Genomic DNA, 12,571 nt, shown 5'->3' with positions numbered 1-12,571 from the left:
GATCACACTTTAAAGCAAGCTGAGCAAGTTATTTGATAATTTTTAGGTTTACATGAAATGAATGGAAGTATATCAGCAGTGAATGTGAAGCAAAACCTACAGGTCACAACAGAAATTAATAATATCTTCATTGCGTTTTGTCATAAGAATAAGATTGTTTACCACTACAAACCATTTTCTAAAATAATGCAGTAATAATGAAGTAATAAAACAGTAACAAGGAGCAAGTGTGTAAAATGAAATTACAAATTTTCTAAATAGAAAATTTGTGTTCATTCATAGCAAAAATTGTGAATGTGGAAAATGAATGTTGATTGTTTAGACAGGCTAAATTATTAATTGCAACATTGAAGTTATTAATTACACTATAATTACATATATAGGCCTAAAATGCCAACCAAGGCTTTACCATAAATTTGTATTTAATGATATAGAATATAGAATTTTTAACTTTAAAGTGAGTTACCTGAATATTATTATTATTAAAATATTAAAAATGTTGTTCTTGTGCAACAACAGACAAGGTGAGGTGCGTGTAGGCCTAGTTAGAACTTGGAAGAATAGGCCTCTATCTAAGTCTACTCTCTAGGCTAGTAGTAGTACATCTTGTTGGAGGTATAAAAAATTGTTTATTCTGTAACTCCATGGGCTAGACTAGGCCTAATTATTTTGTGTGACGACCTTTATTATTATTAGTAAGAGTAGGCGAGCTGCAGAGGCTTCTGTGTGTGTTGGGAGCCTAATAGGCTAGCTAGCTAGGCCTACTACTATAGTATAGGGCCTAGCCTAGGCCTATATATCATATATGGTCCATCATGGAGGTTTTACTTCCAGGGCCCAACGTATTTACCTGATCTAATGTAATAAATAGCGAAATATTGGCTACATGCCTTGATCAGTATAAATATTGAGTTTTTTTCTTTCTTATTTCACTGACTGTTTCTGCTATCTGATAGCCTCGGTTCCCCGGCGGTGTAGGTGCCGGGTTACCGAATAGCTTTGTGTTCTTGCGGGCGATACAACACATGTCATGATGGTACCGCGGAAAAAAGTAAACAACCTGGCCTAGGAACCCGCTAGGCGGCGCGATGTAATATGAACATACTTTAGTTTGAATAGTCGGATTTGCGTCCCAACTACTCGATTTTTAATCCCAATATTTCAAAATGTAGTTTATAAATTTGTTCAACAGGGATTTTAAATTCGAGGTGGTTCATTTTTGATAAATATTTTAATTAAGTGGTTTTTTAAGGCACTAATTCAATAAAAAAATTAAACACGAATTGTCCCTTAAATTTCAGATTTTTGTATGGATGAAAATTCTATAAAAAATTGTTACCATATAATTTAATCCTTTGAAAATATATTCCATTTTCAAGTTTTTTTATTTTTAATAGTAATTTTACATGATATCCTTTCTCCTGAACCCTACAAATTTCTGTATTTTGAACAAATTTGAAAAAATAGGGCGCCCTCTCTTAGATGAAAATTTGTTCGATTTGTCGAGTGGCTTTCCCACTGAATGCGAGTGACGGGACAACAATCAAAATGTTGCCGCCCACATATCGCGAGTTCCGCGGGTAGCCTAATAAATAGATGAGATCATAGTACAGAATAGCACGTTTTAGGCCTAGCTAGGTTGGCCGACTACGACTACAGTAGGCTAGTACTAGGCCTAGTCCTACTTAAACTACTCTGATAGAACGGAGAAAATGATACCAAAAAACAATTTGTTTGTAGGCCCTACAACTATTCATACACAGGGTTTCAACCACGGTAAAATTCAAGCCAATGACATTATGTAGTAGAATATAAATTATAGTTATTTTCCGAGTTTCGATTTCTAAAGCTTTTTTTTTTTAAATTCAAAACACGGACGGACGCCGACCCTTCTCTCTCTGTTAGTTTAGAATTAATTCTGCACATGTATTGTGGACTATACCATTTCTTTGAGGTCGGTAAAAACGCGTTCGTTAATTTAGTGTACGACGTTGTTAAACAAGATTTTTCGATGATCTGTCGGCTGGATTATTGAGGTGGGTGCGATAAAATATAAATATAATATACTTCAAACGATCTTCGGATTGAGGTGCGTGTTTAACTTTGTTACTAAAAGTGGAAACCCCTAATTTTAGACGTATAATGGACTGCACCATGCAGGAACGCACATGGTATTTTCTTATCAGAGGGTGCGTGTACGTCAAAAGGAATTGTTTTTCCAACGATCTTTCTAGATCTTTCGTGCGTGGAGAGGATGTATGTACACGACGCGCCGTGTGAAATTTCTTATCAGAGGGTGCGTGTGCGTCAAATGGAATTGTTTTCCCAATGAATTGAATTGCATGTGTTCTCGATCGGCGGATCGGCGTTGGGAGGATAGGCTAGGAGCGCGTGTAATGCGTCATAATCTGAAACATGGTGATTTATTATTTTCTTTCTGTACTGTACACAGGGGACTATCATTGTTTAACAAGCAAGCATTTTATAATAAATCTAGGCCTACCTTGGTAGTTGTTTTTACCAGGCTAGCGGCGTGGCAATGTGGCGACACAAAAGGAGGCCTCTGTAAGCAAGGGAAATCCCCTTGCAACGAAGTCAGGCGATGTTTGCGTCTCGTCCGAGTCGTTGTGCAAACAAATCTTCTTGACATTATTTTCTATCTACTTCAGTGGTTTTTATTGTGGTAAAACTCGGGAAGGGCACTCACATTTCATTTATTAATAGTATTATCTATATATTTATTAATTACAAAAACAAGATCAGACACACGAATGGATATAATAATTGTAAACAATATTGAAATATAATTTTTTGTTCTGTAAAAATCAATTACCGTATATTAATACCTGGCTGGCATGCAAAGCGTTAGTAATAAAAACGAGCACTATATTCTCTATTATCGGCAATACTGCCGCGAGTTCCGCGATATTGTAAGGCTTCCGCGAGTCTCGCGATATTAATTAATATTCATGAGTTCCGCGAGAAAATCAAGCTTGAATGATTTTGCCTCATTACCGCAAGAGACGTTTACTTTCATGGTTGAGTAAGTAATAGGGTTTGTTATCGCGGAACTCGCGGAAAATTAGTTTTTGGACGGCCCCTAACCTAGGTGTTGTTTTTATAATTCACTAACCCAAGGTAGGATTAAATAATTTATAGTGTAGAAACTAGGCTAGCCTCAACTCTACATGAGATGAGGCCCACAGGCCCGATGTCATCTTGTCGGTGGATGTCCGGCTAAATTAAGATAACTGACGCGTAGGCCGACTACAAAAACATCTTTGTCATCTTCTAACTTTAGATAGGATATTAATTAGACAATACATTGTGTGCATTGTCCATGCTTCTATTAAGGCAACGACAATGGTATTTACTAACCCTACGATCGATGCGTAGATAATTATAAAAATACATTGTAGGTTACAAACAATACTTTGTAGGCAACGTTCAGAGAACAATGACTTAATTACGGTCCGGAAAATGGACAAGTTCTTAGGCTTCATGGACAATTGTAATCCTGCCAATTATAAAGACATAAAAACTGAAAAAATCATTGATGACATTTACTAACAGCCAAGTCCTACAAATAGTTGAAAGGAATGAACATCAACTTGTGTTTATTATTTTATTTTTTTATGTATTGCGTAATATTGTGGACAAGTGATATTTAGAAACTTTTTCAAATTTATTTGTCCTGGGAAAAACTGAAATTACCTCATGCCGGTATTTAACCTCTTCTACCAACATGGACAAATAAAATCTCCTACCTTGAACTGCATTGCCATTTATTAGTACTGCTTTAGTTATTATGACTCACATTCTCAATCTGTAATCTTGCCTTTTGCAATAAAAAATGTGAGATTATTAGGTTTTGGTGTTGTACGATGGTAGTAATCTGGTGATAATGAAAAAACAAAGTTTAATACCACAAAAAAATGAATTATAGGTTATATGCATTGATTTAAATAAAGATAATTGATTTTTAAAAGATATATTGATTGAATCTTTAATTATTTATAATATATGATAGGACCTTGCTAACGCAAATACGACAGCCGGTATCACAATCTGATCAAAGCAGTGGCGGATCTAGGGGGGTGACAGTTGCGGATCTAGGATCTGACGGGGGGGGGGGGGGTGTAGCACCGAGCGGGGTAGCACCGAGCGGGGGGTGGGTTTGAAATGCCTCTGAACATTTTTGAAAAAATAAATGCTTACACACTGTTGCTATGCTAGAGCAACTGTTTTCATCACATTTAAATAACGTAATGTAAATTTTAAATAAATCCTTCCTAAATACTGTACGGATCTGTTTCGACAAACTAATAATAAACTTTGATCGAAAAACACCTCAAACGAAATGAACATTTGGTAATGCAGTACCCATGCCCATTCAAAACACGGTATCGGAAGTACAGGGTTAAAAGGTCAAAACTGGGCTCTGCCATTTCACAGCATGGAGCAAATATTTGTATCCTTAGCATAAAAAAAATTTGTAAATTTAGATTATCCATGTTTTTTTAGAGCATTTTTTATGTCCTGTCATGTCAATTACCATATCTCCTCTACAGTATAGCAAAGATTTTCACTTTCTAATTTGATGAGGGCGCACTATACTCCATGGCTCACAATGGCGCCATCCAGTAGCTCTATTCTATCCTACAATGCATTTTGGAAATGTCACACACTTCGGACGAACAGGAGATTCTTGTGTTATAAGTTTTTTGGGTACTCTGAAAATGCCTCGATATAGTGCATGTGTTTTGTACTGTACAGTGTCTACCGTTTTGGTGGTCTGTTAACCTCAGATATATTTTATTTTATTTATTTTTTTTTTTTATTCAATCGAAACCAACAGCGATAATTACCGCCACTAACAGGTTTGATACAAACAAAGCCAGGAGAGTTTAAAGCACCTTGATTGGTCCTGACATTGATCAAGGGCTTCTCTCGTCCAGTGCCCACCTTGACCAGAGGTCTGAGGCAGATACTAGATGCAGGGGCTGCCATAAGAGTCAGCAGTGCTGATTTCAAATGCCTAACGGGACCCCAGCTCCGTATACAGCACCCGCTATTCCCAGATGGTCTCCCATCCAAGCTCTAACCAGGCCCAACGTTGCTTAACTTCGGTGATCTGACGAGAACCGGTGTTTCAACGTGGTAAATATACTGTACCCTACACACCCGGGTGAATAGGGAGGTTTTGCAACCAATACGAATACGATAATAAAAACGGATACGTCACACATTTGTGAAACTTTTGAGCTGATAATAACACTACAGCCATTGCATATAATAATAATATGGGAGGCACTAAGTCTGAAAAATGTAATGATTTTGCAAAACCTTATGGGAATGGTGTATTCAACATAATTAACATGGGTATCTGCTGTGCACTTACCTGTTGATCTGTTTGCCCCGTTTGCCCCTCGCTTATTTTATATACACAATTACCAAAATATGTGTCTTGATTAACGGAACTTGTGGGGTACCGCTTCCCGTCCTCTAGGCCTCCGATTCCCGTCCTCTAGGCCTCCGCGGGTGCTGGTCAACCCGTACCCAAACCAACCCGTACCCATGCCAACTCGTACCCAACTTGGCTAACCCGTACCCAAATAATTGGTCAACTCGTACCCACTTTGGCTAACCCGTACCCAAACCAACTCGTACCCATGCCAACTCGTACCTAAATATTTGGCTTACTCGTACCCAAAGTACTTGGCTTACTCGTACCCATTATTTGGCTTACTCGTACCCATTTTTGGCTTACTCGTACCCATTATTTGGACTACTCGTACCCAATTTGAATAATTAGGCCTACTTGTAATGATTTGATCGGCGCAAAACTAGTGGTATGCTTTCAAATGTATGAATATTTTTATATTTAAATAGTTTTTTTTTATTTTACAGGTCTCGGTGAAATTTGTGCTAATAAAAATGACCATTGATTTGATTGTAAACTTCGTTTAATTAGGCATATATTTGTTAACATTAATTTAAATGTAGTATTATAGTTTTATAAACGTAATGTTTGATGTGTCTTTTTATTTATTTACGTAAGAACATTAATTAATAAAAAAATATTTTTACTGTTGTATAGTATTACAATTCAATTAAGCCCAGGTAAAGTACCAACAACGTATCATTTTTATACTTATCAATTTTTATTCTTATCACCTTATCTTCCCTGATTACATTCGATCATGGAGGTATACCTCCATGATTCGATCAAGTAATTATTGTTTCTATTGTATTGGTATATTTAAAATTGGTTGGTAAAATTAACGACGCACTGTTTTAATCAAAAAGCCCACAGGGCTATGGGGTCGAATTACTCGTAGATTTCGTGTTACGTGTTTTTGCTGACCGGGATTAACCTTTTATTATAAAAAAAATGACGTATGATCGTTTTCCATATTTTATTTATTAATAATTCAGTGAAATGATCATGTACACGTACTGTAAAGTCTGCAGGGCTATGGGCGTAGATTTCGTGTTACGTGTTTTTGCTGACCGGGATTAACATTTTATTATAAAAAAACACGCATTTATCGGGCGTCAAAGAGATGACTCATTAATGACGTATATGATCGTTTTCCATATATTTTATTTATTAATAATTGAGTGAAATGATCATATACACGTACTGTAAGGCCTGCAGGGCTATGGGGCGTAGATTTCGTGTTACGTGTTTTTGCTGACCGGGATTAATGGCGTATGATCGTTTTCCATATATTTTATTTATTAATAATTCAGTGAAATGATCATATACACGTACTGTAAGGCCTGCAGGGCTATGGGGCGTAGATTTCGTGTTACGTGTTTTTGCTGACCGGGATTAACCTTTTATTACTAAAAACACGCATTTATAGGGCGTCAAAGAGACGACTCAGTAATGACGTATGATCGTTTTCCATATATTTTATTTATTAATAATTCAGTGAAATGATCATATACACGTACTTTAAGGCAATTAAACATTTTTGGCAGATTTTCTTCTATAACAGCTACAGTGTGTAAAAAAAAAATAGACAACGCAATTTGGCGTACGATCGTTTTCTATTTTTTTTTTCTTAAATAATTCAGTAAAATTATCTGTTTGTTTACAGCAATTAAACATTTTTGGTAGATGTTTCCTCAATAACTGCTACGTGTTTTTGCTGACGAGGGATTCCCTTTTAAAAAAAAATACGCATTCTATAATATTCTACAAATAAATGACCCACACTCGTTTTTCCATGGCAACGATAGATGATTTTAAATAATAGATCAATAACTATTCATAAATGAAAAAAAATAGAATGCAGCACAGCAGCCGACCACTGACATCTTCCATGTAAAACAGCGCCCTCCAGTATTAATTTAACTACGACCCAAATACGATGAAAGCTGTGCTTTTTTCGTACGAGTCTGTACATAAATTATACTTAGGTAAATAGTTTTTGCCATTATAATATCGAACATATGACCTAAAAATATGTAATAAAACTGGGTTTAACTGTAATAGGCCTATATAAATATACTTTAAATAGCATTAAACTTGAGTACGGGCCAGCCAATGATGGGTACGGGTTAGCCAATGATGGGTACGGGTGAGCCAAAATTTTGGGTACGAGTAAGCCAAAATTTGGGTACGAGTTGGTGGGTACGAGTTGGCATGGGTACGGGTTGACCTGTATTCGGCCTCCGCTCCCCGCCCCCTAGGCTAGGCCTAATGTATTTAACTTTTGATTTGTAATATGGGCTAATAAATATAGGCTTGAAGAACATTTTTTAACACATTTCAGGGAAAAAAACATCATGTTATTATTTGTGATCTCTTTCTTCATCCATTCCATTATTTATTTCGTTCGTGTAGGCTATAAATGAATGCCGAAGAATAGGAGGATCCGCGAATACAAAAAGCACGTTGTTGAAAACGGGCTTGAAACTTCTCTCTCCTCTTCTCTTTTAATTACTGCATGCCGTCGAGAGGACGCGTACGGCCACCGAAAATAGGCCTACAACAGGCAGCTAGCCAGTATTATTTTTTATATTGTTACAATCACCCATCCATCTTAATAACATACGTTATAGCCTACTTTCTTTCTTTAAATCTGGCCTTACCTCCTCGTAATCGATTGTTATTAATAGTAATAATACATTAGGCCTAATCGATGACATATTACTTCTCTGCATACGTAGCCTACAGAGTAGTACACAGCAGCATGCGAAGAAAGATGACAATCCGTTCGGCCGTCTGATTTTCCTCTCTCCGCCGCGCACACTCTATAGGCCTACCTATCGTCTGAAGATCGGGATAGGAGCGCCACTAGCTTATTAAAACTATTTGGTTGAGAAGAAGAATAAAATGTGTTGCAAATCTATTCATATCATATCGATATAGCCTATTACCATTTTCCTCGAACACACGCCCTACGTATTATCACTTAATATAGGCCTATCATTGTGTTTTATTTTTCATATCTAGGGGGACTGTTAGTGTTAGTATTGCGTGTTGGGTGTTGTTATTTTGTTGTTGTAAATGTAATTGTGAATAAAACATTAAAACATTAAATTGATTTTGTTAATAGTATGTAACTATATTAACATTACATACAAAAACGACTTCCCGTCGTCGTCACGGCGCCTCCCTCTCGTGGCTTTTATTTTAAAAATATGTATTTTAAAAAAAAACCATTATAGGCCTATAACAAAAGTGGTGTTTATAATAAGAGACAATTAATTAGAAACATAAATTAGAAACTTAAGCCAATTGGATAATAAGATGATGATGGTGAATCTATGAGGTACTAGGAAGTAGTTTTACAGACAATTGCAAATAACATTAGCCTGAAAGTTTTAAATACTTATACGTAACATAAAAAAAACAAAATATAAACTAATTAATTAAATCATGGTATGGAAATAACAATATTTAAACTGTACAATATAACCAAAAAACAAAACCAAAAAAAACAGTAAAAAAATATATCATAAACCAAAAAATAACAGGATATCATTAAAAAATAATAATAGGGCCTAATAAATTTACAGATTACATATACATCCTCATAAAGACGGTTGTACTTGTTTTCTATTATTAATTTATTAGTTACGTGTTGACGACAGAGGTAACGCTGATAATATTGTAGATCTAGTAACCAATGCTTCTATATATAAATTTACGTAAGAGCAAAATTCGGTAAATCGCGTGTTACTTCTAGAATGTTTATTCGATGGTATAAAGTTGGTTCGTACTTTTGGTACTGATGTTAACCACCTGATGTAACCCTGTTTCTAATTAAATTGAGTTAGATAATTAGTTATTGATTAATTCAAACGAATTTAGGTTCAACGATTTGCCCCAAATTGGTGTGTTTTCCGGTCGTGGTATAGGCCTACACTGTCTAATGGATGTCCATCTTGAAAAATATCCGCACACAATAATGCGAGGATGCTTCGCATTTACCTATCTCCTCCTACGATTTGTTTTTAATAACTGAAAACCTGTTCAACCGCTCGAGTACAGCATTATAATGTTGAAGACAGCATTTTTGGTCGAAATTTGAATCGCAAATTGAGTGTGGGTACTGTGAACACAAACTTTAATGAGTGAATTTTCCAGGTCTATATTCTTCCTCTTCAAACCTTGTGTAGGTAGTCCGGTACAGAGATTTTTAGTGACTAAATAGTGCCGGGCTACTCACAAAATTCATATTTCCAAGTTCCAACCACGGTGAGACTGAGGTAGTAATGTCCCTTCCACCAAGTCCATCAATCCCACAGTAACTTACCAGAAATTCCAAAGTAACTAAAGTTATTTGTTCGTATCAGTTTCTGATACACTGTGGACGTCACGTGCAAAATTGTTTATATTTATTTAGCCTCCTATCAATTATTTGACATGACTATATTGATGTGGAAATCAATTAAAACAACCTACAATTGCTAAAGTAGCCGGGCTTCCACCGGGGAGAGCTCTTGGCAGCCATCTCACTCCCTGCCGAAATTTGCTCGATCTTTTCCCCTACCCACACCTTTTGAAACAGATCTATATGTCGATGGTAATAGTATAATACTGAGTGTCTCATGGTCGGTACAGTGTTTTTTTAAGTCATGTATTCATTTGTCCAGATTTTGCTTATCCATGGTCTAGAGTATTACCAGCTACCAGCTACCCAAAAAAATATAATGTAACGTTATATTTTAATGTAATTAAAATTGTGATCTAGAATGGTTTGCATGGAAAACATGTTATACTGTTAGTATAAAACATTTTGATTATGATAAAATTAATAAGGATGGAGCTTTTACAAATAACCTTACTAAAGTAAACAGTATCCATGGCATTGGTTTGTCATTTTCTAATCCGAGCACGGCCTTTAGATTTCTGCGACTCCATTATACTTTTAAGTAAATCTTTGTGAGAGGGTTGGATTACAGTTATTTATTTATTATTTAAAATATCATATTAATGTATCTATTTCCATTTTGAAATAGGTTCTGATCTATTTTTAAAAATAACTCCTATAGTATTGAGTTAAATGCATATGTTTTTATTAAACATGAAAGAAAGTAGTACTTCTGCATCATTTTCCATTATTTTCGTGTTTCTAGGATGTACGGTTTACGAGTTCTGAGGAATCGGACAGTGTCTGAGGTGAAATTTGAAATGGCCTAAAATCTTAAAAGATATGTTTTCCGAACGGATGTCGATGCCGAAAGATACCCGCACAAATAATACGAGAATGCTTCGCATTTACCTATCCTCCTACGATAATTGTTTTTGATTTTGAAAATTGGTTAAACAGCTCGATTACAGCATCATAATGCAGTGAAGAAAAGTCGATTTTCTTTACAAAATACAATTTTGATAGATTTAATACACGTTTATACAAAGTATTGATTCGCGAAGAATGGAACATTTCAATCGTGTTTCTTCCACAAGTGTCTATTCCCTCAGGCGTAATAACACAAAGGCAAGTACACTCATAACAGAAATTTCATCCATTAAAAAAATCGGTGACTGCAGAGGTGAGATATACACTAGCTGTTAGTGTTAAGGACATTTCAGTAAATCGCGCGTAACCTTTTTCTCAATTCTTTAGAAAATGAGTTAATACTTTCCGTACTAAATTGTACCAGCAATTAAAAACCACCAGGCCTACTAATTAAGTTGAGTTAGACCTAGATAATTATTTATTAATGATAAAAGCGAATTTAGGTTAAACGATTTACCAAAACCACTGTATCACATAATTTAGGCATTAGTTACTTATCCGAGTTAGTTGCTTTCTTAAGCACAGTTACAGCAAACTTTGGTGGGTAGGAACTATACTTACCCGTGTAAATAACTAAGTACCGTGAACTCTTGGTTCTAAGACAGGGCTCTAAGATACAAACAAATTAGGATAGGCCTACAGTACGAAGGATCACGTGCCCTAACGCAAAAAAACTTTGTGGATAGGAACCAACTTAAGTATAAATTGGCTCTAAGAAATAATTGAAAATCATTAGGCCTCTAATTAAGTTAATTAAGAGTTAGATAATTATTTATTGACAATTAAATAGAGGTGTTTTTCACAAACTGTTTATAATTATACAAATAAACTTTATTACAGACAGCTGCTTCTCAACGTTTGTATTAATTATACTGTAATTACGAAAAAATATAAACGTCGTAGTGATGTATCGTTACATGTACTTACTATTTTGATCGACTACACTATTTGTGTAAATTTGACTCAAACATTTGGACTCATTTTGTAAAGTAATGCCACAGTTTCAACAAAGTTTTAAATCGCAATATTTTACTGTGTTTAGTGGTATATTATTTTTAAAACATGAAAACAATTAATATTTTCTTACTGAATGAATAACGAATATATTTAAAATTGTTCCTTTTTGCACCCATCATTTCCCTCGTCCTTCAACATACAAAACACAAATCGTTTTTTTTTTTAAATTTGACTAAACAAGGCCATATAGATGGCTGCAGTCGCGTGCTCATTAGTGTTTACCGACCGACCAACCTACCAACTGACCGAAATTACATGTTTAAAAATGTTGAAATGTTCAAAAACATTTATATTTTTTTAATTTACACGTGCGTAGCCTGTCACGTTTGACGTGCTCGTATAACGTAATTTCGAGTTGAAAAATAAGTCAAGAAAACAGAAATCGGGCAAAAAGAGTGCGCAAAAACATTTAACGTGCAGTGCGCGCGCAAAAATCTGCGCACTCATGGCAATTTTGTAAACGCTTAAAATTGCCTGAAACGTACTCTTATTTCATCGAAAATAAATGTTGAAAATGTTATGCGCGCGTACGCATGCGTTACATGCGCTACGCACGTAATTGTATTGCCATATGATGATTTATGCCCTGAAATGTATGAGTACCAAATTTTATTTAATTGTGATTCATGGTTGTGAAGATATGATTACAAACGTGATTTCGTTAAATCGTGTGTACACCGCGTAATTTTTTATTGCGCACCGTGAAAACGTAACCACATCGATTCCTGGCCATAAGGGAATATACTGTGAAAAATTGACTTAGCTAAATTAAACTGATATCAAGATAAGGT

At 35.4% G+C, this 12,571-nt stretch overlaps 2 long non-coding RNA genes and 1 pseudogene across 2 annotated transcripts in view; 1 reads left to right on the top strand and 2 right to left on the bottom strand.

The window, feature by feature from the left end:
• The window catches only part of LOC140049363 (uncharacterized), a 423,758-nt gene that overhangs the window by 82,972 nt on the left and 328,215 nt on the right, over positions 1–12,571 (bottom strand). The gene's annotated exons all lie outside the window — the stretch shown is intronic.
• Positions 1–12,571, top strand: part of LOC140049362 (uncharacterized) — a 250,627-nt gene that overhangs the window by 89,135 nt on the left and 148,921 nt on the right. The gene's annotated exons all lie outside the window — the stretch shown is intronic.
• Positions 5,060–5,174, bottom strand: LOC140050616 (5S ribosomal RNA; annotated as a pseudogene).

Source organism: Antedon mediterranea, chromosome 5 (genome assembly GCF_964355755.1).
Source record: "Antedon mediterranea chromosome 5, ecAntMedi1.1, whole genome shotgun sequence".
NCBI lineage: Eukaryota > Metazoa > Echinodermata > Crinoidea > Comatulida > Antedonidae > Antedon > Antedon mediterranea.
Note: the sequence above shows the minus strand (reverse complement) of the source record. Positions and strands in the feature narration are given on the sequence as shown.